This window comes from Cucurbita maxima, unplaced genomic scaffold, assembly GCF_002738345.1.
Source record: "Cucurbita maxima cultivar Rimu unplaced genomic scaffold, Cmax_1.0 Cma_Scf00240, whole genome shotgun sequence".
NCBI classification, from domain to species: Eukaryota; Viridiplantae; Streptophyta; class Magnoliopsida; order Cucurbitales; family Cucurbitaceae; genus Cucurbita; species Cucurbita maxima.
The window spans coordinates 30,692-54,292 of NW_019272256.1; positions in this window are offsets into that span (position 1 = coordinate 30,692).

The window sequence follows — 23,601 nt, forward strand, 5'->3', positions numbered from 1 at the left end:
GAAGCAAACAAACGAAAGGAGGTGATTCGGTAAAAAAAAAAAATGAATTGTTTTTTGAGGATTACTTAAAACAACAATTCATTTCAATTCGAATCGACTAATCCGGTATATTTTCCACATTGATAGGAGTACGTTTATGTTTCTACTTTATGAATATGATATTTTCTGGGTATTTCTAATAATATCAAGTGTTATTCTGATTTTGTCATTTCTTATTTCTGGAGTTTTAGCCCCTCTTAGCAAAGAGCGAGAGAAACTTTTGAGTTATGAATCGGGAATAGAACCAATGGGCGATGCTTGGGTACAATTTCAAATCCGTTATTATATATTTTCTAAAGTTTTTGTTACGAATAGTGGACAAATTGATGTATTACAAATCTTAATTGTATTTACATTTCATTTTAATATTGATATATATTTCTAGAAATATTATTTACTTTCTTTAATATATTTATATATATTTATGTTTAGTATTTTCTAAAAATTATATATTCTATTTAATAAATGAAAAGAATGAAATTATTTCATTTTTAAATTTTAACATTTTCAAGTTATAAAATTTATTTATACGGTACTTGTTTTTTTTTATACTTGGTCTTGAAGTAGAAAACGTTCCATCTGTTCCTGAATAGCTTCTTTCAAAAGGGCTTCCGCTTCAGGGGTAAATGTCTTGGTGGAAGATATTATTTCTTGAAACTGAGGTTTATTCGTTTTTACGTAAGTACGTAACTCAACGAGAAATTTTCTTACTTGTTCAATTTCTAATGAATCAAGATAACCATTCGTTCCGGTATAAATAGTCATTATCTTTTCTTCTACCGTGAGAGGGGTTGATTGGGATTGTTTCACGTAATCGTTGACCTCTTGCCAATTGATTTTGAGTAGCTTTATCGAGATCAGAAACGAATTGCGCAAAGGCTTCTAATTCGACAAATTGAGCCAATTCCAATTTTGATTTTCCGGCTATTTGTTTTATGGCTTTAATTTGAGCTGCAGATCCTACTCTGGAGACGGAAATACCCACATTAATAGTAGGTCTGATTCCAGCATTGAATAGATCCGCAGATAAGAATATTTGTCCATTAGTAATGGAAATTACATTAGTAGGAATATAAGCTGAAACATCTCCCGATTGGGTCTCAACTATTGGTAAAACAGTCATACTTCCTTCACCTAAAGCAGAACTTGATTTAGCGGCTCTTTCCAAAAGGCGTGAATTCAAATAAAAAACATCTCCCGGATAAGCTTCGCGGCCGAGCGGTCTTCGTAAAAGAAGAGACATTTGTCGATAAGCTTGTGCTTGTTTGGAGGGATCATCATAAATGATTAAAGTGTGTTGTTTTCTGTACATAAAATATTCAGCCAAAGCTGCTCGTGTATAAGGAGCAAGGTATTGTAATGTAGCTGTAGTAACTACTTAGCCACAGAAGAGGCTTTTTGACCAATAGCTACATAAACACATATTACATTTTGCCCTTGTTGATTCAGAATCATATCCGTGGCTACTGCAGTTTTACGGGTCTGCCTGTCCCCAATAATTAATTCTTGCTGACCACGATCGATGGGAATCATTGCATCAATAGCAATAAGTCCTGTTTGAAGAGGCTAATATACGGAACGTCTCGAAATAATACTAGGAGCGGGGGATTCAATTAACCGAGAGTCAGAAGCTGAAATTTCACCTCGGCCATCAATAGGTTTAGCCAAGGCATTTATAACACGACCTAAATAAGCCTCGCTTACTGGTATGTGAGCAATTCTTCCCGTTGCTTTTACACAACTTCCCTCTGAGTACAAGAGAAAAGTGCTTAAAATAGTTTCAAAATAAAGAAAAAAAAAATAATAGGGATTGGTCAAAGTCAACATTTGTTTTCTCGTTAGCATGGTACCATCAAAACTTGTTTATTTCTTTGAAATGTTTGAGTTTACAATTTACACGTTTTCATCTAGAAATGAAGCAAAATTAGTCTGGTTGTCAAATGTTGTCACGCTTAAAACTACCATAAAGGTATAATCGACCTATTATCCTTCCACCAATAGGAGCAAAAGGCAACGTTACTCAGTGAAACTATTTTCATGTCATTTATTCAACAATAAGGGTGTTAGCATGCATTTGGAAATGAACTCATATTTAAAAAATTTAGATAAAATAGAAAAGAACTGTTATCTCAGAGATAATGATACAATGTGAAACTAGCTTTCAGATGCTTCCTTAACTCTTAGGGGCGGTAAACCAACGTTTCCTTCACCCAAGACTTATGGCCCAACTCCCAACATGGAAGGGATAATCTAGAGAATCATTCCAAGAACCCTAACGGATGGGTTACAAACTCACATTATCAAGCTCGACAACAAACAATGTCGCCGGCAAACTTATGAAGACTACATGGAATTATGAATATGTTAATGTAGGATTTTTTTAATTTACCGATTTTTAAAATGTTAAATTATGTAAAATTAGTGACAAATAAGAATATTTTAGAGAGCTTTTCCTTTTTATTTAAGATTTTGATATTTAAGAAAAGAGAAAATGAATAAAAATACGAGACATTTTATAGATTTAGGAGTGAAATAAGGGTATTTAAAAACCTAAAAAACAAGGAGATGAAATATTAATGATATTAATGGGTCATAGGTTGAAGAAGAGGAGTGAGTGAAAATAAAAAGGGAGATGATTTATGCACTTCACTAATAGTTAGAACCTTATTTTAGAATGTTAAGGGCATTAGTTTTGAAAGTTCATGAATATTTTTTGTACTAGTGGCTTTGTCAATATAAGAATGCAACTTATATTTTGTCCGAGAATAGTGGCCCATGATTTATGCAACTCACTAATAGTTAGAACCTTATTTTAGAATGTTAAGGGCATTAGTTTTGAAAGTTCATGAATATTTTTTGTACTAGTGGCTTTGTCAATATAAGAATGCAACTTATATTTTGTCCGAGAATAGTGGCCCATGATTTATGCAACTCACTAATAGTTAGAACCTTATTTTAGAATGTTAAGGGCATTAGTTTTGAAAGTTCATGAATATTTTTTGTACTAGTGGCTTTGTCAATATAAGAATGCAACTTATATTTTGTCCGAGAATAGTGGCCCTTAGGTTCTAAATGGTGGAGGACTTTGGAATAAGGTTTGGAATCGGTAATTATTCTTATTTCACTAGCCTAATTGTAAGTTTTTAGCCATGTTCATAGTGGGTGCTTGTATACCACACTCTTTTCTTAATGATAGCTTGGTTCTTGTCCAAGGCCCTTAGGTTCTATGTGGTGGACTTTGGAATAAGGTTTGGAATCGATAATTATTCTTATTTCTTTTCCTTTAGACACTCGGTGGTTGGGAGTAAATCGAACAAAGTGTCTGTCCAAAATAAAAGGAGCAAATCGAACAAAGTGTCTATCCAAGATAAAAGGGCCCAACCAAATTCAAACTCGTGACCTCTTAATCTGCAATCAAATACTCTACCACTGAGCTATGAACCCCTTCTACCAAGTGTCAGTCCAAAAGTGTAAAAAGTGTCTGTCAAAAATAGAAATGCCCAACCAAGTTCAAATGGGTGACCGGTTAAATTCTCTACCTTTGAGCCATGGATCCATTTTGTAGGATTTTAACCTGAGTGACCCCTTAGACATAGTGTCGGTCCAAAAAGTGTAACAAATTTCTATCCAAAATAGTAGGGCCCAACTAGGTTCTAATTGGTGACCTCTTGATCTGCAATCAAATGCTCTAATATTGAGCTATGGACCCATTTTGTATGATCTTAACATTAGTGACCCCTTATTTAGATTATCGGTCCAAAAGTGACCCTACCGAATTGGCTATGGACCAATTTTGTATAAATTGGTGGATTACCTATCAGAAATTAAACACAGATCGTTAGATGCAAAGTCGAAAGTGCTAACCACTACACCATAGAACCACTTGTTAAACTTTATTTGGCAGCGATTTTGATAAGCGCCAATAACGCTAGATTTTGCAAAGCTAGAGGTCGTAGTATCCTTGCAAACTTTTACAAAGAAAGCTAACTTAACGAATTGATTTCAACCAGGAGCAGGTAAAAAGGATAAATAACTCTTAGATTGAACTTGGAATCTATGATTGTCACTCTTAGATTCCAAGACGACTCACTCAAGAATTAACTTGATCACGACTAATCTAATGAATAGATTTTAACACCAAACCTAAAACAAGGTTTGAAAGAAACATAACACCAAATGGTTTCAAACACAAAGTTTTTGTATTCCAAAATGTTTTCAAACTTGAATATTACCAGCATTTAAATAGGCCAAAAAGATAATTCAAACATAGCTCATCTACAAACTACCCAAAGCTATTAAATACAAATTGAAGAAAATAAGAAATAACATAAATAATTTTAAATGTAATTCAACTCCAGAAGATAAAATGTCTTCAAATTACATTCCAATGTCAAGTGATATTTTATTACCACTCAATTCTTTTCTTGATTTATTGTAGTTGAACTTAAAAGTATGACAAATAAGCTGGATTTATTTTAAATTTCCTTTAAAATTTTTGTGCACAAAATACAATGGAAATAATATATATATATATTTTTTACTTTTTTTGTAATTTGTATGGTATTATTAGAGGCTTTTGAATGAAATATGATAATTGATTCCCTGTCCTCTTTGACAATTTTAGATACCTCGAATATTTGATGCGTCACGTTTCACTGTGAGATCTGCCCTTGGGTCAATAAGACTTAAGCAGAGAATTTATTTGACTAATGATTTGATTTTTTTGGGTTGTAGAGATATCTTTTACAAATCAAAACTTTGTATTATTTTCAAGACACTCATTAAGACATTTGTGAACGTGCCTGATATCTTGAAGGACTTAAGACACATAATTGAGAGAACCTAATTTTTTTTTGAAGTTGGCTTTTCTAGGATACCTAATCACGAAAGTTTGAGACAAACTCAATGACCATTGGATGGGTTTTATAAGGCTCAAATAAATTTAGAATCCAAGAAAACGGATCTGAGTTTGATATTATTTGATTTTGGGTATGGACACAACTAGCTGATTTCTTTTGATTACATTAATGAATGTAGGTAGATGTTTAAAGTGTTGATCTTAATGGTTTTAGAAAATATCAACACATCATCATTATAAACTAATGAAATTTTTTGAAAGGATTGAAAATGTCATTCATAATCATCTGAAATTTGGATGGAGTGGTTTTTAGCCTAAATTGCATGACGTTCCTCTTATATTTTCTAAAGGTGACATTAAATGCTATTTTATATTTGTCCTTTTAGGAAATTAGAATTTTTTGAAATCCCAATTTCATATCGAATTTTATAAAAACATTTGACTATAAATTCTTTTTATCAAATCATTTTTTTTTTTTTATTGAATATCTTATTTATTCTAAAACCTTATTCAAAGGTTTGTAGTTAATTACCGGTATCAAAATTTCTGGTTTCTTTTCAACATGGTGTTAACCTAAAACGTCAGACATGACCACATGCTCTTTAAAGACCTTATCAGCGTCCTCTGCAAAATATCACCTAAAATTTAAAAGTATTTAGTAGTTGATGCTTTTTGACTTAACCCTAGGGTTCTATTTATGGTGAACTTGTGATAATTTTTGTCAAATTATATATTTGAATACCTAATACATTAAGATATAATATCTTATTTAAATAATATTAAAATTTCGTAGAATATCATAATATATGTTTAATTAATATGAATCTCATTCAAATTTTAAATATATATTTTTATTTAATGTTTATGATACACATCAATTATTTTAATATTTAACATATCAAATATGTTAATATATTTTGATATTATATTTCAAGACTATAGGAACTTACTCAGAGGACTTGAGAGTTATGTTGGCCCACAATGCATCTCATGAACGATGCAAACTATGGTGGCGCTCGAAGGTGAATTGTATAAAAAACTAGTCATGCACCAAAAAATCATGGGAAGACCATTGATGGAATTGAAGCAATCGACGCTCCCCTGGATGGGTTTCCAATCAAAGACCTAATGTTTGATGTTGACTCTTTTGAAGAAAGAGTCACACGATCGAAGAACAAGAAACGTGGCAGTAGCTCTGAGAACTCTATCACACACATAAAAAAATGTGTCAAAGAGTTAGACATTATACATAAGATCTGGCTTTCATCGAGGAGACCCGAGTTTGATTCTCGACAATGAAATTTTATTTTTCTTATTTCTTTTATTTTATAGTTTCATATTTAAACTTTACCTAGGTTTGAGAAGCACTATAATGGATGAGTTCAATAGTATCTTAAATTCAAAAGACTCTTATGAACTTGGTTTGAGAGTCACTATAATGATAAGTAAAATAGTATCTTAGATGATATACAAAATGGGTCATGCACCAAAAACTCATGGAAAGACCATTGATGGAATCGATGCAATCGACGCTCCCCTGGATGGGTTTCCAATTAAAGACCTAACGTTTGATGTTGACTCTTTTGAAGAAACATCCCCACGATCGAACACTTCGAAATGTCGCGGTAGCTCTAAGAACTCTACCATACGACCCGAGAGTTGAGGGCTACAAGAACTTTCTCATACGACCTGAGAGTTACGTTAGCCGCAATGCATCTCATGGACGATGCAAAACTATGATAGTGCTCGAAAGTGAATGGTATAAAAAAGGGTCATGCACCATATAACGTTTGATGTTGACTCTTTTGAAGAAAGAGCCACACAATCGAACAGCTCGAAACATCTCGGTAGCTCTGAGAACTCTAACACACAGGGAATGAAGTGTCGAAGAGTTAGACATTAAGCATTAGATCATGCTAAAACTCTTCAGCGATCTGACAATAGACTTCAGGACATCTACACCAAAAATTCATTGTCGTTTAGCGATTATGATATCTGACTTTTACCGAGCAAACCTGGGTTTCTACACCAAAAATTCATTGTCGTTTAGCGATTATGATATCTGACTTTTACCGAGCAAACCTGGGTTCGATTCTCGACGATGGAATATCGTTTAGCGATTATGATATCTGACTTTTACCGAGCAAACCTGGGTTCGATTCTCGACGATGGAATATTGTTTAGCGATTATGATATCTGACTTTTACCGAGCAAACCTGGGTTCGATTCTCGACGATGGAATATTATTTTCTTATTTCATTTTATTTTACCGTTTCTATCTTAGATTAAAAAGACTTTTATGAACTTGGTATCTTTGTTAGAGTTATGTTATAGATATTTGGTTCAATTTCAATAACAGGGGTTGAGGTGATTCAAATAATTAATGCGATAATCCAGTCGTTTTCGAGGTCTCTCTTGTTGAATGACATCATGGTTGAGATGAGCACGTGATTCAAATGGTTAATGCGATAATCCAGTCGTTTTCGAGGTCTCTCTTGTTGAACTACNATGATTAATGCGATAATCCAGTCGTTTTCGAGGTCTCTCTTGTTGAATGACATCATGGTTGAGATGATCACGTGATTCAAATTGTTAATGCGATAATCCAGTCGTTTTCGAGGTCTCTCTTGTTGAACTACATCATGGTTGAGATGAGCACCCGAGTGAGTTTGACAAGCTGGGCTATAGAGAACCACACCTCAAGCCAAGTTCATGTGGGCTTAACAAGCTTAAAATCCAAGAACACAACCCCTTAAATGGAAACCGGGATGCTAAGGAATTAAAAAGCTTTATTTTTGACGTAGAACAATACTTGAAGGTTACTGGAACTTGCTAATAGGACCTAAGAGTTACGTTGGTCGCAATGCATCTCATGGACGATGCAAAACTATGGTGGCGCTCGAAGGTGAATGGTAAAAAAAAGGGTCATGCACCATAAACTCATAGGAAGACTGTTGATGAAATCGATGCAATCGATGCTCCTCTGGATGGGTTGCCAATCAAAGACCCGATGTTTGATGTTGACCCTTTTGAAGAAAGAGCCACACGATAGAACAACTCGAAACGTCTCGGTAACTCTGAGAATTCTATCACACACATGAAAGGAAGTGTCGAAGAGTTAGACATTACCCAAAACATCATAGTAAAACTCTTTAGCAATTAGACAAAAGACTCCAAGACAACTACACTTAAAATTCATTATTGTCGGTTTGGATATTTGGCTTTCACATAGGAGATTCTGGTTTGATTCTCTAAAATGGAATATTATTTTCTTATTTCTTTTTATTTTATAGTTTCATCTTTTGTCACCAATTATATTTAAACTTTACCTAAGTTTGAGAGGCACTTTAATAGTCAAGTTCAATAGTATCTTTAGATTAAAAAACTTTTATGAACATCGTACCTATGTTAGTGTTTTGTTATAGATATTTGTTTCAATTTCAACAAGTGGGGTTGAGGTGATTCAAATGGTTAATGCGATAATCCGGCTATTTTTGAGGTCTCCCTTGTTGAACGCCATAATGGTTGAGATGAGCACCCGAGTGAGTTCGACAAGGAGACCCGAATTTAAACTTTACCTACGTTTGAGAGGCACTATAATGGTCAAGTTCAATGGTATTTTGGATTAAAAGAACTTTTATGAACTTTGTACCTTTGTTAGTGTTACTTTGTATCTTTGTTTGTATTACTTTGTACCTTTGTTAGTGCTATGTTATAGACATTTGGTCAAGTTCAACAAGTGGGGTTGAGGTGATTCAAATGGTTAATGTCACTTTATTTGATTCAAATTGTTAATGTGATAATCAAGTTGAACAGTTACCAGTTATTTCCAAGGTCTCTCTTATTAAACGCTAACAAGGTTGAAATGATTGAGATGAGCACCCAAGTGAGTTTGACAAAATTGAAATAAAATCAAATAAAATCACTCAAACAAATCAATAAAATTGAAAAAAAATTAGCCTTATGACACTTCCTTCAACTCGAAGGGGTGGTAAACCAAGGATTCCTGCGCCTAAGACCCCTGATCCAGCTCCCAACATGGAAATGATAAGCTATAGAATCATTCCAAGAACCTCAATGGATGGGTTACAAAATCACATTACCAACCTCGACAACTGGACGTGTTGTCGGAGTTAGAAGAACGACTGCAACAGAGCAGTCATGGGGATAGAAGATCCCATTGAAGGATATAGACCAACCGTAATCTTAAGCCCAACAAGCCAAGCTTTTGTAGAAGCAAGAACCTTTAATTAAAGAAATTAACACCTTCTTATACAAAATTTTGATAAACCAAGAGATAAAATTAGAATTAGATTACGGGATTCAAGAGTGAGAAGAAAGATTTGAAATCTTTTTCTAAATTGAGTCACTCCACAATCAAACTTGATCAAGGCTTGATTAAATAACTCAGATGCAGTCTACCACAAGAATTGCATGAAACTTAAAAACGATAAAGATATGCTCAAATTTCTATAAGGGGGAACCTCTCAACTTGAGAGATCAATTTCATTGATCACAAATATGCTTTTACATAATAATTTGTGGGTATTTATAGTCTCCCCACAAAAAAGTTAGTGACCGTGATTTAATCTCGATCCCTTTAAATCTCCACAGAAGACGAAGTCAATTTGAGCATTACAAACTTTATGAAATTAAAATAATAAATAAAGTTTTCTAACCACTATGAAATGATGCTTGCAACTTCATCCGCTACTTCAACCGTGCAAATATTTACTTTTGAATCTCCAAATGGTCTTGACTCAAACGAATCAGCTAGTAACACATGAAATGATGGTTGAACCTAACCTATCCAATTTTGTAGATGAAGTATGAATGCTTGTTGAATCTTCTTGGCCTTGGGTTGTGTAATATGTCCAGTTGGAACACCGTGATTTTTATCATCATCCCCCTCTTCAAAAGGATTCGTCCTCGAATCAAAAAAATCATCACCTACATCAAAAGAACTCAACTCAATAACATTGAAAGTAGAATGTACACCGTGATTCTTATCATCTATCCCTCTCTTCAGGATTTGTCATCGAATCAGAAAAATCACCCCCTTTATCAAAGGGACTCAACTTAGCAACATTGAAAGTAGAATGTATTGACAATTCTACGGGAAGATCAATTTTATTGTTCCATGCAATAAAATGAGTCATCTCATTTTACTAAATGTCTTACAGAGCATTTATAGTGAAATAAAAAATTAACAATCCACGCTATCTTTAAATCTACAGACACGTGGATTGAACAGGATTCATTATATTTTAAACATAAATAATCACTAATTTCACTAATTTTAGTATGAACGTGGATCAAACACGTGACCTTCAAATCTTAAATTTGACGCTCTACAAACTGAGATATCCTCGCTAACATTAAAAATGAAAGTTTTTAAGTAAAGAAATTTCCGCTAATTAATTGAAATTTTAGAAAGAAATAATCACTAATTTTAAATTGAAGAGTCAAATTATGCAAGATCGAACATGAGACCTTTAGATCTTCAATCTAACGCTCTCTCAACTGAGTTATCCACACTAACATTAAAAATGAAAATTCATCAATAAAGGTATTTTCGCTAATTCATTTTAATTTTAAATAGAAATAATCACTAATTTTTAATAAGATATTCAAGTTATTCAACTTGTATAAGGTGAGGTGAACTAGAACACGTTAGGTATTTCCGATAATTCATTGAGATTTCAGAAAGGAATAATGACTAATTTTAGATTGAATAGTCGGGTAATGCAACTAGAATCAGGTGCAGTGAACGTGGAGATCAAACACGTGATCTTCAAATCTTCAGTCTGACACTCTCCCAACAGAGCTATCCCCACCGCTAATATTAAAAATGAAAATTCATAAGTAAAGGTACTTCCGCTAATTCATTATATTTAAAAAATAAATAATCACTAATTTTAGATTGAATAAGGAAGTTATGTTTTTAGATTGTATAGTCAGGTAATAAACTTGTATTATGTGCGTTGAACGTGATAAAACATGTGTGACCTTCAAATCTTCAGTCTAATAATCTCCCAACTGAGCTACTGTTGCTAACATTAAAAATGAATATTCATCAGTAAAGGTATTGGGTACGCTTCTGGAAATTCAACAAAAGGCAATAGTATTAGACCGAGATGCCAGATTTAAATCTCGCTTCTGGAAAATTCAACAAAAGGCATTGGGTACACAGTTATAGTACGACATTCCACCCATAAACAGATGGTCAAACAGAAATGCTCAAGCAAATATTGGAAGACATGTTGAGGGTATATGTGATACATTTTGCAGGAAGCTGAAATAAGTACCTACCCCTTATGAAATTCGCTTATAATAATATTTGCCAAGCCACCATACAAATGGCCACATACGAAGTTCTCTACGGATGAAGATTTCGATCCCCTATCTTTTGGGAAGAAGGGGGCAAACGACAACTATTGGGCCAGAGCTGGTGCAAATTACCAACGCGGCAGTCCAGAAGATTAAAGCTAGGATACAAACCGCACAAAGCCGAGAGAAAAGCTATGTAGACCTACGGCGCAAGGACATGGAATTGTAGGTAAGGGATCATATATTTCTAAAGGTTCCCCATGAGAGGGGTGCTCAGGAAGGGTAAAAAGGTCAGCTAAGCCCTAGGTTTATCCGTCCTTTTGAGATATTAGAAAGGACTGGATCTGTGACCTATAGAATCGGGCAATGCCCAAATTTGTCTGCAGTACGTAATATCTTTCATGTATCCATATTACGGAAGTATACCCTAGATCCTTCGCACGTACTGGCTCATGAAACTCTCTTCTTGAGAGATGACCTAACGTATAATGAAGATTCGATTCAAATAATAGACAAGAAAGTCAAAAGATTGAGAAACAAGGAAATCGCTCTTGTTAAGGTCCTATGGAAGAATCATAGAGTAAAAGAAGCCACTTGGGAAACAAAAGGCAAATAAGAACCTTGTACCCTGACCTATTTTAGAATAAGCACTTTCGATGACCGAAAGTTTTCAAAATACAAGATAATTTGCAACACTCAAGGTCTCCAATAAGAGACAGTGTATAATCCCTACTAAGTTGTATCTAGAAGCAAAGAACAAGTAGAATTAAAAAATATTGAGAAAATGATACTTTTTCTAATTTTTATAAACTTCCCGAATCATTAAATGTTTTATAGAATAATAATTACAAGGTGTTTAAAAAAGGAAGGCTCCGATCCGAGAAGACATTTCTGGCAAAAGATTCAGAAAAATCAAGAATGAGATTATAGAAATTCTAGATGTTTCAATGGTAGTGGAAAATCCTTTCCATACTAAAATGACTGGTTTATTGTTATCAAACCAATAACAGTTCATACGAGCTAAATCTTCCAATTGATAATTAGGCCAGAGAAAGAACTTGAATTTATTTTTATATCTATCAACATGTTTGCTACTTGAATTTATCTAAAACTTGATCACAAGTTTTTCTTGTTTGCATTGTAAAATTATGTATTTCTATGGATATCATTTCTATTTCAAGAATGGAAACAAATTAGAATTCTGAACTCTCACGACTTCTAGGTGATAGGAAATTTTTACGAAGCAAATCATAATGATTTTTGGTTCTCTTTTCATTCATTTTTTGATTTACTGCAATGGATTTACTACAACTATTTTTGTAAGGATAGTCTTTTTCTTGATATCTTTGATTAATTTAGTACTTATTTTTATGAACTAATAAAATATCTATGGTTTGATATATAATAAATTGTCCATCATTTTGTACAACAGATCAACATGTTCAATAATAAATCTTTATTTTTTAATAATTCCTTATTAACTTGAAACTCCTTGGGAACTATCAGAATCTCCAAATTCATTCTCATCTTTAAATACAAGATACACTAATTTTTATGAGATTTATCAGTTCAAGCTAGAACAACTTAGAATTTCTTCCTTAGTTCTCATCCCATCAAAAAAAATATGCATTGATATTATTCATGTCAAAAAAAATTATTGTGAGATAATTAAAATCTTCCTTATAAATTTTTTCAATGAGTTCAAAATTATTACCCTAGGTTTAGTATTTTGATTAGAGATTCCTCTTTCTTATTCTTAATCAAATTTTTGAGTGGGCTTGACTTAGTTGATACATGATTTATGTTGTCTTTCTTTTTCTTTTTGTTTGTTTGAAAAATTATATGGATCAATTCCGATTCTTTCTTTTTTTATTTATTGTTTTCTCATTGAGATGTTAATATTTCTTAACAATATTAATTGAAATACATCCAAATGATTTGAGAACAAATTCTAAAAACACAATGATAAATTTTAAACCTTGAGGTGCATAAAGCACATGGACTAGCAACGAAAAACGATAGATTAGCAAGAAAGACATTTGGTCAAGTAGTATGATTCTCATTCCTGTGTAAGAGGTCCCGAATTCCATAAGTAGAATTTTCATGATTGTCATTTGTATGAAGTGACAGTTCTGCTACTCGAGACACAATACAAAATAGAAAAGGTAGTATAATATATTAAAAAGATAATGCTTCTAAATATTTGAGTTCATAATTATACAAATATTGATAAGTTAAGAAATCACTATAAGGGGAGTAAGATTCGGATTACCTTGTTGATCGAATATCTCAAGGCAAGAACATTGTTTGAGATTCAAATCACTCAACAAGCAAGATCGATCATGTCTAGCTTGAATGATTCTTGTTGATCAAATATCTCAACGCAAAAACACTTGTTTGATATTCGAATCACTCCACAAGCATGATTGATCATGTCGAGCTTGAATGATTCTACATGCAACCTAAACTACATAGAATTGCAAAGAAACTTAGCCATTGGCTAAAGAAAAGCACAAATGCTTCTTTTACTATATTTTCCAAATCTCCCTACAAATACAACACACATGGCTTTATATAGTCTCAAAATGAAACTATTAAAGGCATTCCAAGAGTTGTAACATTCATACTTAATGGCACAAATGCTTCAAATACTCTTCCTTATGATTACATACTAATGGTTCGTCAGGTCAGAAGTCTTTCTTTAATGTTAGGGATATTTAGTCCTAAATTATAACTTACCATATATATCATATTTAATCTTTTATTATAGGATATTTGTCTTCTATCAAAGATCACCATAGGTATCATGTTTGCCTTTTCTTACCGGCTCTTTTCATTTATTGTTATTCCCCTATCCTTTATTATTTATTTGATTATTTGAGAACTTCATTTAGGTCTGGTGGTTTCAGCAAATACATGAGATTATAATGATGAAGCAATATGGATCTTAGGCACTTTTAGAACATCAATTATAGTAAATAACTAGCATGTTCATGAGTATTAAAACTTAATGAGTTTGAATACTAACCTTTTGTAGTTCAAATTCCTTTTTCCTCACGAACCGGTTTCAAACCACCACTAGTGTCTTCTCCACTATCCTCCGGCCTTAGAACGGTATTGTGGAATCCGGTGAGTGACTAAACTTGGGAGGAATTTTGTATATATGAAGAGAGTGTTTGTGAGAGGTTTTTCTCAAGGTTTTTGACCAAGAAGAAGACCTTTCATGTATTATGATCACTCTATTTATAGAGTCATGTTTGCATGTTCTTGCAAATTTGAGATCACCAAATTTTGACACTCAAATTTCCACTCAAATGTTTGAGATTATGTGGCAAGCATGCATGCTTGAGTTAACCAAATTTTGACACTCAAAATTCCACTAACATGGATTTTTCCATTAAATGAAGTCAACATTTTGACTTTCTTCATTTTGATTCAACAATCAATTCAAATTATTAATTTCAAATTAAAGTAATATTAAATGATTAATTAAACTATTTAATTAAAATTTAATATTAATTCAAATGCCAATTCTAATTAATTCCGACACATATTTGATTAAGATATTACATCTTATTTACATATCTCAGATTCTCTCTTTTTGTTTAATTCGTAAATAAAACAAAAATGCGGTTAAATATATCGTATATACGTAGCGCATTCTCCCTAATTTGAATTCGAACACTTCGAACTCACTCGTCACACTGTTCTATGGTTTAGTCCGATATGAGCTAGCAGAGGGACTTAATGAACCTATAGATCATGGGCTTCAACGATCCAAGATTAACCGGTTAAACTCATTAACCTTGTTAACCAACATTCGTTAACTACTAAGACATTTCACTATAGCCTAGTAGTTGCACTCCCGTCACTATACATATACTTCTGTCCATTTGATATAACCATGATTAGTAAGTCGATCCTTCACAGGTTTTTCGTAACTAGAGCTGGGTAAATTTACCGTTTTACCCCTGAAGTTACTTCTTGTTTCTTATGTCTCAGTGATTCTCTAATGAACAATTGGTTTGTGGTCCAACCAGTAAACCGGATCCCTCTCAGGTCAATGAGATGGTGGGGCCCCTTGTTCAAGACCTGGAGTCAATACTTAAGGAAACTACCTATCTTCTATCCCTAAAAGTGGGTAAGAGTGAATTCCATCTTGCACCCCACGTCCCCTGCCATTTACCCAGTCTTACCCCTAAAATGGGATACCTATTGAGTCGGCGAACTTGAGCCACTCTCACCCATGCAAATCTAAGGATAATTCCGAATAAACAAGAGTTCATGGTTAGCTCAAGATTAAGATCGAGTTACATACGTCATTGAATGAAAAGAAAATCAGTCTCAATAGTAAACGACATTATAAAGTGAGAGTGATTTTCTTCATGGTCCGATCTTGTGCAATACTCATTGCATAGGATGCCCCAACTCACATGTCTCCACATGTAAAATTTAGTGATCAAATTGTTTATATCATATACAAAAGTGGGTCGCATTCATTGTGTCCCCAGAATAAGGTATTCAGCCTTATCCTTATACTATAGATCATATTGACTATATACTTGAACTTGATCAACTCATATGTCTCTACATATAGTTCAAGTAATCATACTATTTCCAGAGTGTTCTTAGTTTATTGGATTTAGATTAATGATCGTAAAGTACACTTTATTCAATAACAATCTTTACTGAATAAACAACAATAATAACTTTATTGAAAATAGAATATGTTTTTGTTTACAAACTATGAGTTTTAAGACATAAAATCCAACAATTATAACTTACCATGTATATCATATTTGATCTTTTATTATACGATATTTGTCTTCTAATACAACTCACCATAGGTATCATGTTTGGCTTTTATTACAGACTCTTTTCATTTATTGTTATTCCCCTATCCTTTATAATTTATTTGATTATTTGAGAACTTCATTTAGGTGTGGTAGTTTCAGCAAATACATGAGATTAAAACGTAGGGTAATGTGCTTATAAACAATGTGAAGTTAACATGACAATAATAATAGGTTCTAAAGCACAAAAACATGTGGATAAATTTCAAATATTGAGGCGCATAAAAGATATGGACCAACAACTAATATTGATAGATCCACTACAAGAAATTTGGTCTAGTGTATGATTCTCGCTTCGGGTGCGAGAGGTCTCGAGTTTGATTCTCAAAATGCCCCCAACAATTATATCAAATTGAAGCATGAAATATAATAAGATTTGAAATAGGTTTTTTAAACCTTGAACCGAGAAGTAATTCAAATGAATATTTGAGAAGAAAAAAAAAGCTATATTTAATTATAATTTACAAGTGTCTTTATAACATGTTAATTGAAGAGAGCAAACAACAAGAATAAACAAACAAAGAAAATTTGTGTATGTATGATTCTCTTCTGGAAACTATGAGGATTCCTTTCCTTTCTTGACGTCAAGACTTACTTTTTCGGGACTCGGACCATTAACAGTCATCTACTCTTACTCCTACTCCCTTCTCTAAGAATCTACATAGCATAATCATTCAATGAAGGCCGAGGTAGTCTTATAAAAGAAGATGAGGGTACCACTTTCAAATCATTCCATGAGGACTTGAGAAAGTTTTGTAAAAGAAGATGAGAGTACCACTTTCTATTGCAGAATTTCTATGTGAATAGAGAATGAACAATATTCTTGGAAGATAAGATAGAGCCTCGAGCCTAACTTTAAAGGCATTACACAAATTGTTCTATGATATTTTTTCTAGGAACTCTTTGTTATGTTGTACGCTAAAGGTTTCAGGAAAGGGACACAGATTCTCTATTGCACTGATCTTCCAATAGAAGTTTTACCTAGGTCATCTGTCGTCACAATCCTTTTAAGGAAGATGCGCCAAAATAACCGGTGAACAATAACATTTAAAGAAGTTTTAGAGAGCAAGAAGAGGATTGTGATAGAAGTTGCTCTAGGTAAAATTTCTTTAAATGTCTTAGCCAATCATGACCTCATAATGAGGAGTCTCTTGGACAACAATAGCATATGGACAACAAATGTCTTAGCCAATTGTGACGGTCATGATTGCTCAAGGCGTGTGGCCCAAATAACTGGTAAACAATAACATTGCCCAAATAACAACCTTGGACAACAAATCGTTTACAAGAATGGCTGAGACATGCAACATGCAACCACAGGAAACACGCCTTGGCCAATCATGACTGCGACATCTGCCCCCACACAATTTATTGGATGAGGCTGACTTTAGGTCTCTCGATGAGCTTCCAGCTGATCTCATATTGAGGAGTCTCTTCGAACCTACTGGGTGATGTTGAAAATCACTTCTCGGTTTGTTGAGTCTTCATGTCTTCTCTATTCGTGTCTTTCCTACTTTCTTCGCTTGAAACTTTTTCTTATTTGTATGACGTCATACCACCTGCTTCTGCTTGATGTATTCTTGGTCAAAATAATAACGTTTCAAGTTACTAACGTGGACAACAAGGTTAGTCCGCATCCATAAGAGCAATTAGATTCTATATGATGTCTTCATAATCTTATGGATAACTTTAACTCATCCATAGTATTTTCACACTAGCCTTTGGTCTTGTTGCTTTGAACTCGAAGTTGATCTGATTTTAACTTATATGAACTCTTTATTTTTCTTCAAATTATTGTGATTGACGCTTCCAACTGACCCTTCTCTTCATCCGCATAGATGATATTTCTATGTGAACATGTGTTGCTTCAGCGGTTTGTTTTTGTCTCCCTTCTTTAGTGGGGATAAATCCATTATCTGATTATTTTTTTCGTCGTGGTGTTTATGTAGTGGCAACAAGGTTTCTATTAAGGTTGGCTCACTCAAGCTCCCCTTTTCAATTACAACAATAGCAGCAAGCGTAGATTCATCATGGCTATGATTCTTTCTCAATTGTAGTATCGACATCATTTTCAACCCTCTTGGTTGATGGATGTTTTTCTGAATGATCATCGGGTTAGACTCCGTTACTACTAGTCATTTTCCTAGGGACATGTAAATTACTTTGTGTTTCAGTAGGACGTTCATTCCTGACACGATGTCAAAGTCATCCATTTCAACTATCACTAAACAATTTGCCAAGTCCAAGGCTTCAGCTTTATTAGAGTTCTCATTGTGACTCTTAAGACAGGCAAAGCTTCCAATTTGACGGCGTTCATCTTTCCTGTATCTTGATGCCAAAGGATGTTACAATATTTTGCATCGGTCTCCATCATGAGATGTGGGTGACTCTAGAGTTTACAATGGTGTTTCTTACTACTTTCTTACTGTTATGAGCTGAAAGAGCTGGTAAGCTATGTCGCTAAACGAAAAGAAAAAGCACATACGGGTTGACCTCATTACAAGGGGCGCGGGCTAGCCAAAGAAGGTCAGTCGAACTAGGTTAGAACCCTTGATCCGATTCAGCTAGGTTCTTCCATTCAAGAATGTATGCGTATCGGTATCCTCTTTTTGTTTATACGTTTGGAGAAACCCGCTAAGCCTGCCTTTCTTACCAAGTGTGATTCAATCTTTCAGCTCAAACTTTCCTCTCGTCTGACAGAAAAGGTAGGAGTACGACTACCTTTTCCTTTTCTTGCTGAAGCCAAGGGATCAATCAGTTTCTACCAAAAAGTTTGCTATCTATTAGTTGCCGTAATCCAATGTATTTCTCATTTCATGTTAGCTCCTTCAAGAGCTTCCAGGTCCGTAGTAGACGAAACCTTGGACTTCTATTGAACTTATAGCATTGCCTGTTGAGCTCGCCGTTGAGGGTTGGCCTTATAGGAAATCGAGCAGCCTTTCTTTCCTTGCCTGGTATGCTTTCCCGTTTATCGCGTAGCTAGCAACCTAGCCAAAGAGAGAGGGAGAGGGATCATGTCAATCAATTTGTATATGCATTTTGTCCGTCATGTACTTGCCTGCTTAGCTTTCTTAGCCAACATCTTCAGTTTCCCCCAAACCAAGAGGTTCGCTTATCCATACCCAACAGTCACACTTTCACTAGAAAGACTGATTTTTTTCATAAAGTCGGTTCATATATCAAGAAAGAATAAAGCTGCTTACAGGGACGGTTATGCGATACGTCTTTTCATACTCGCCTTTTCTTTAATCTTGCTATCAACCTAGCCATTCTCGTTTGTTGCTTTAAGGGGTCTCCCCACTGTAGATTACTCGGACTGGTTCTCGCATCCCTGTGCCAAAAAGTATGGGCGAGTTTGGTTTGAGTGTTCATCGATTGGGTGGATCCATATGCTCCGGGGGGGTGAGACGAGGTGTAGCGCATCTGTTTTGGGTATGTTGTTCGCTAAATGTTTTAGGAAAGGGGTACAAATTTTCTACATAGGTCATCTGTGGTCACAATCCTTTTAAGGAAGATTCTCCAAAATAATCGGTGAACAATAGCCTTTAAAGAAGTTTCAAAGAGCAAGAAGAGGCAGAACAGAGAATTGGAGTGAGTCGTGCAAGGAATAAGGAACTAGTAGGTTTAATTTTGGTTCGTTTGAACTAAAAAACGAACCCAAATTTAAGACTCACTAGCCCAAAGTCCATATGTGATAAAAAAAAAAAAAAACCTTCCGTGGCCCAACCCTTATTCGCAGTCCGCATCCAACCATTTCTTTTTCAACCTACATGTATGCTCCAAGCCAAACTCACGTAACTAGTGAGAAGATGCTGCCCACAACTGAACGGAAGACAAGTGTCACAATCGCACTCTTGCAGTAATGAGACACTGATTATGTGACATTTGTTATAATGGAATGAACAAGTCAACCATGCAAAATTTAGAATGAAAGAACAATAAAAGTGTATGATCGAATCACGTTTAGAAGAAATATTTTAGAAAACGTGAGCGAGGAAATATGTTAAAAATAATTTCAAATAGAGCAATGTTATAAGCTAAAAGTGAACAAACAACAACTGGTCACGTTCTCCTATAGTACATTTTGGGACATTTTAGTTCTGATGGGTGTAGATATGATTTTGAGGACTAATCATACACCCTGTATTGGCACAACAATAATAGTAAAGGCCTATCTAAGATGACTGCAAGTAAAAGAGGTTTGGAATGAGCATGCCACCATGAACCACAAATCGTTTACAAGAATAATTGAGGCATCTATCATGCAGCCACAGGCAACAAGCCTTGGCCAATCATGACCGCGACATCTGCCCGTACACAATTTGTCAACCGGCTCTTCATAAACTCAACGTTGTAGGATGAAGCTGACTTTAGGTCTCGCGATGCGCTTCTAGCTGATCTCAGTATTGAGGAGTCTTTTCCAACCTACAAGAAGCTGTTGAAAATCACTTCTTGGTTTGTTAACTCTTCAACCCTCTCTGTTGGTGTCTTTCCTACTTTCTTTGCTTGAAACATTTTCTTCTTTGCATGACGTCATACCTCCTGCTTCTACTTGATGTTTTCTTGGTCGGAATAAAAACGTTTCAAGTTACTGACGTGGACAACAAGGTTAGTCTGTATCCATAGGAGCAATTGGATCCTATATGATGTCTTCTTAATCTTGTTTATAACTTCGACTAGTCCATAGAATTTTCGCACCAGCCTTTGGTTCTTGTTGCTTTGAACTCAATGTTGATCTGACCTTAACTTATTATAATTCTCTATTTGCTTTGAAATTATCGTGGTCGACCCTTCTCTTCATTTGTATGGATGGTATTTTTGCGTGAACATGTGTTGCTTTAGTGGTTTGTTTTTGTCTCCCTTCTTCAGTAGAGGTGTTGACCCGACTTTGAACATGTCATTTTGCTATTTGTAGAATTAAACTAGCTCAGGCTGAGCCGCATGACATCTGTTTGTGGCAGGCGACATAAAACTAATCTTGTGATTTATCTCTCTTGGTGGAGTTAAACCCAATATCTGACCTTCTTGTTTTGGGTCGTGGTGTTCATGTAGTGGAAATAAAGTTTTTGTTGAGGTTCGCACACTTGCACTTCCCCTTTTCAAATACAACAATGGCAGCAAGTGTAGATTCTTTCTCAACTGTACTATCATCATCATTTTCACCCCTCTTAGTTGAGGAATGTTTGTCAGAATGATCATTGGGTTAGACTCTATTAATAGTAGGCATTTTCTAGGGGCATGTAAATGACTTTGTGTTCTAGCAGAATGTCAATCCCTGACTATATGGGCTCTAGAATGTTGGATATGAAGGCTAACTATTTATAGTAAAAATCTGATAAAGATACATATACTAAATAATTATATATAGTAGGCGTTGACATATAGTGAAGCTATATATAATAAACTGAAATCATATGTATACCCATTAGTCAATTAGTCGGTGCTTCCTAAATGTACATTTCTCATTCTCCATATCCTCTATTTGCAACCATGAAGTCATTAATACAAAACAATTTGAATATTTCTTCTAACATTTCATCTATCATGTTTTTTGTGTTCATTTAGATCAAGTGTGTGCGATGTTGTGTAATCCTAATAACTAGTATCAGAGCGAGGAGAGATTCACCACGATCTGTGAAGATGGAAAGTTCAAGAATTGAAAAGTTTGATGGATTTGATATCAGTTTCTAGAAGATGCAGATTGAAGATTATCTGTACGAGAAAGATATTCAGGAACCCCTTTTGGGGGTGAAGCTGGATACCATGACCACGGAGAAGTGGAAGCTCAAGAATTGTCATGCCGTAAGGTTAATGTGGCTGACGCTGTCCAGAAACATGACGTTCAACATCATCAAAGAGAAGACGACATCGGGCCTATTGAAGGTGTTGTCAAATATGTACGAAAATACGTCGGCTATGAACAAGATGTATTTGATGCAGAGGTTGTTCAATCTACAAATGTCGATTTGTTGCAGATCATATAAATTAGTTCAACATGATTGTAAGTCAATTGAGTTGGGTGAAAATTATGTTAAAAAATAAGATTAAAGCATTGATTTTGATGTCATCTTTACTCGAGTCTTGGTATACAGTTGTTGCTGCAATCAACAGTTCACGAGGATCTATAAACTGAAATTTAGTGAAATTTGAGATGTCAGCGAAAGCCCAAACGGGAAATTGGAGATTCATCAGGCAATGCTCTCATAGTTGATCGAAGGGGAAGAAGTAAATCAAAGAGCCCAAACAAACATGGGCGATCAAAATTAAGAAACTAGGAAAAATCTCCAAACCAACAAAACGTAAAGTGTTGAAATTGTGAAGAAAAATAACACTTTCGGACAGATAGTACAAAATTGAAGAAAAGAAAAATCACATATTTGATGATAACGATAATTCCATATATTCAGCAGAAGATACTGAGAATCCTTTAATCCTTAGCGTGAACAGCCCAATTGAATTTTAGATTTTAGATTCAGTTGTATCATTTCATTCGTCTCCAAGTAAGAAATTGTTTCAAAATTTCAAATAAGGAAATGTTAGGAAGGTGTATATTGCCAACAACAAAACGTTGGAGATTGAAGGGAAGAGAGATGTCTACATATAAACTATAATAGGAAATGAGTGAGTGGACATTATAGGATGTTAGATATATTCCTGATCTCAAGAAGAATATAATCTCTATTAGTCAGTTGGATAGCACAGGTTATGCAGCCAAGTTTGGAAAGAGTTTTGGGAAAATTGTGAAGGGTGTCATGGTGGTAGCATGACCTAAAATCTGGAACCCTATACACCAATGTAGAGTGTATAAACATGGTTGTTGTTGCTAAGAGTGCTTCCAATTCAAGTAACAGCAACAACAACCATGTTTATACACCCTACAGTAGTGTCAATAGACTTGAACATATGAGCATCAAAGAAATGAAGATGATGGGTGCAAATAGAGTTTTGGAAGTCCTAAAATCTATTGATATGGGTGTTTGTAAGAGCTGCGTTATGGAAAAATATAAACGAGTTAGCTTCACAAAAATTGCCAAAGAACCAAAGAAAGTGCAATTGGAAATGGTCCATACAGACGTTTGGGGACCATCTCCAGTTTCTTCATTTCTAGTACCAAAATTTAATGGATTAGATGTCTCGCACTCTACAACGAAAACTCTCTGTTTTCCTAAGGCTAGTCATATATCTCATGACCACTCTTTTCCTCCTCACCATATCTAGACACTATAACGTTGATCCATTATGGTCTTATATAGTTAACGTTCACTCTTTAACGTCCAAGGACATTTTATAACTACCACGAAAATCAAAACATACAATAAATTCATACAAGTTTTACAACATATCATATACTACAAAATAGGGTTAGACTGCTTACTTGGTCACGGGGAGACGTGTCATCGAGCTGAGTCTTAGAGATATACGACTCTTTATCTTAAGAAAAAATCTATATAATTTAAAATCCGGCTGATCTGATACCAATGTGTCACAACCCAAATTTCAAGGGTTCAAAAATCAAATAGA